At 42.3% G+C, this 3,124-nt stretch overlaps 1 non-coding gene across 1 annotated transcript; it reads right to left on the bottom strand.

Moving 5' to 3' along the window:
• Window positions 1-1,609: 1,609 nt before the first annotated feature.
• On the bottom strand, window positions 1,610-1,692 carry Trnas-cga (transfer RNA serine (anticodon CGA)). The gene is given in 2 exon segments: window positions 1,610-1,647; window positions 1,654-1,692. It is a non-coding gene; the product is annotated as a tRNA-Ser (tRNA).
• Between the last annotated feature and the right edge of the window lie 1,432 nt (window positions 1,693-3,124).

The raw sequence follows: 3,124 nt of genomic DNA, 5'->3' as shown, positions 1-3,124 counted from the left end.
TACCGCATTGTGCAGACAATGTCGGTGTTATTGTTGGTTAGTTTCTCCAGCAAATCTGGACTGGTGTACCAGTGTCAAGATATTTGCAGTGACCTTTCCAGAGTCGATCACGTACATCTCCAAAACAATTGTTATTGTTTCTTTTGGATAGTGGCTACCATAATTAGTGTCCTTTCCAGTGCAAGCAATGAAGTCTCATACATACCCGGGAGGGGTTTTCACAGACTTCGTAAAATTTGTTGCTGAATCTGCTGCGTTTTGACGGGATAAATTGCCTTCATCCAAGTTGTACTTTTCAAAGCAACAACGATTCAATGGTTAATGTAACTTCTGGCACGCATACTGATCCGAATTTACGCCCCAGATGCTCCATACTCTGGTGAATTTTGAACAGTTTTTTGCTGGTGGTGCCTAGTGGATCATAAGAGGTGTCAGCAAAGTGGAGGAATTTCAATAAAAGATGAAACCGCTTTCCACTCATCAGTTCCTCTCTTTCAAAAGTACACCTTGTGTTCTGCTATGTGAAGAATTCTTTGAAGTATGAACATTCTGATAAGTGTTTTTACCTCATCCCTTGCAGTATCCTGCAACGAGCTGCTAAATTGTGAAGAGAAGATATGAACTGTTGTGCATACAAGTTCGTCTCTTCAGCTATTACTTTGCATAAGGAATCATCCACAAAACAACACATCACATCTTATTGTTTAGGCACAACTGAACCACCACTACCGCTGAACATTGCTCACGACCCGAACTAGCACGCACAAACGCACTGTGTACGATATGCTGCAGTAGTGACTCGTCGTCAGATGTTTCTGAATCGAAGTCGCTTTCACTAGCCTCGGTATCCATATCTTGAAAAATTGCAGAATCGACGCTGAAATTATCATCACTTCCTGAAAGCAACTGTCTATCTCCCAATCTGATAAACGACTTGTTTTCGCCATTGTAAAAGATCACTCGCTAACGTGGTGGTAAACACAGACGGAAAAGACGCTATTCTGCTGCTGGTTTTAGGACCCATACTGTCGAGGCGTGCTTAAGTGGAAAATGTTGTAACTAGCCCAGAATATGCTTTGTTGCCTGGAGAGAGCTGCCATGTAGTGGACGAAGCTCAACTAATACCACAGGTGCAACGGCAGGCCGGTAAGTCGTAATTCCAAGTAGCTACTAGCCACATAACGCGGCGGACGGATTTATTCGTACATCCCACTGTGAATTAGCAGAGCGTGGACGGTTATATCCGGCACGCCCACTTAAAGTGTTAAGAGCTACGAAAACTCGTTCACACATCTCTTCTGCTGAACAACTGCTCACAGCTCTTACGAAACGCATTTTAACGCGCATGTTTACTGGATGATTTTTCTTATTTTGGTCAACAGTACCTCCATCCGAAATTTTGAAAACAAAGAGCTCTTAGTAGAAGAAGTCCAATGACTGAGGTCTCAGAAAGATTTACGCTTATACCTTTCGAGTCGGTCGTTTCCGGACCACAGTCAAATGTTTCAAATGGCTCTGAGCACTATGGGACTTAACTTCTGAGGTCATCAGTCCCCTAGAACTTAGAACTACTTAAACCTAACTAACCTAAGGACATCACACACATCCATGCCCGAGGCAGGATTCGAACCTGCGACTGTAGCAGTTGCGCGGTTCGAGACTGAGCGCCTAGAACCGCTCGGCCACCCGGGCCGGCGGACCACGGTCCCTTACCTCAAATTAGTATATTTATCTTTCTCCATCATCCATGACAGTTTGTAACATCATCACGAAATCTCCCTGTATAACTAGACACATGCAAATATATAAAGCAAGGTTCTCAACTTTGGCAACGCAGAGAGTAACGGGAAACACTGTGACTCTAACAGCTGCAATTTAACTTAGGTTTTATTTTCTGTTTATAAGAATTTGTGCCGTTTTCTTGACGCCGCGGCAGATTCGATGCCGCTTTGCAGCCACGACTTAATGACAACAGTAGTTCGTGTTTTATACAGTAGCGCGGTTTTTGTAGTCCCTTAAAAAACACCAAGTTATGTTGTAAGTGTGCTCATCTCTGGGCCCCAACAGTCGGAAAGAGAAAAGGCAATTTTCTACGTTAAAAAAGTGATGAAAAGTGTGAAATTTTGAGGGCGAAAAAATTCCGTCTATTAGGGCGCTGACTTGCAGTTATGCAATTACAGAATGTGAAACACATTTGGCATGGGTGCACAACAGTGAGTTTACAGACGGCATGGAAGTTATATAAGCCATGTTTTGAAGTTAATTTTTGTTTCTCCACCTGGGAGAGTGCAAAATTTTGCTGTTATTCATTCTGACTTCTCGTCTCACATTTCAGTTTTCAGCGTCTACCTACCGTTATTTGTATACCAACAGAAATGCATTAAGTGAATATAACTCGCTAAATACGTTTGATTCATTTGTAACAAGGATGTAATTGTAGATAGTTAAACTGGCGTCCATAACCATATGAATAATATAAACAGTCGTAGGCCTACATTGCATACACTCGCACTGATGAAATATAGTCGCATTTTAGGTGTCGAACTAATTTATGTTCAGTAACATATCTAAATGCTAACTATCAGTTGCTTAATATATAATACGTTTCGTGCACTTCTTGTACGTAGACAAATGCACTGCATAGGCTCCAGCAGGCAACGAACTACAAGTGTCCGTTTGCTGAAACCTCTATAAGGAACTCGTACTGCCACAATCAAGTCGGAAACCTTTTCATATGAATCATCTGAACACAAATGACAGCTCCGCCAATGCACTGCCCTTTAAACCTGGTGTATTCAATACTATCGTCGTCTCTATATGTCGCTGTCCCATGGCTTTTGTCGCCCCGGTGTATACAGGGTGTTACAAAAAGGTACGGCCAAACTTTCAGGAAACATCCCTCACACACAAAGAAAATATGTTATGTGGACATGTGTCTGGAAACGCTTACTTTCCATGTTAGAGCTCATTTTATTACTTCTCTTCAAATCACATTAATCATGGAATGGAAACACACAGCAACAGAACGTGAGAGGTGGCATGAGCCCCCTCTCATATTTCTATCTTACGATTCTCCCCTCTAGTTGCATGCGGTGGAAGGTTTGCTTTTCCTTAACACGCGGAC

Source organism: Schistocerca nitens, chromosome 1 (assembly GCF_023898315.1).
Source record: "Schistocerca nitens isolate TAMUIC-IGC-003100 chromosome 1, iqSchNite1.1, whole genome shotgun sequence".
In the NCBI taxonomy this organism is placed as follows: Eukaryota; Metazoa; Arthropoda; class Insecta; order Orthoptera; family Acrididae; genus Schistocerca; species Schistocerca nitens.
Note: the sequence above shows the minus strand (reverse complement) of the source record. Positions and strands in the feature narration are given on the sequence as shown.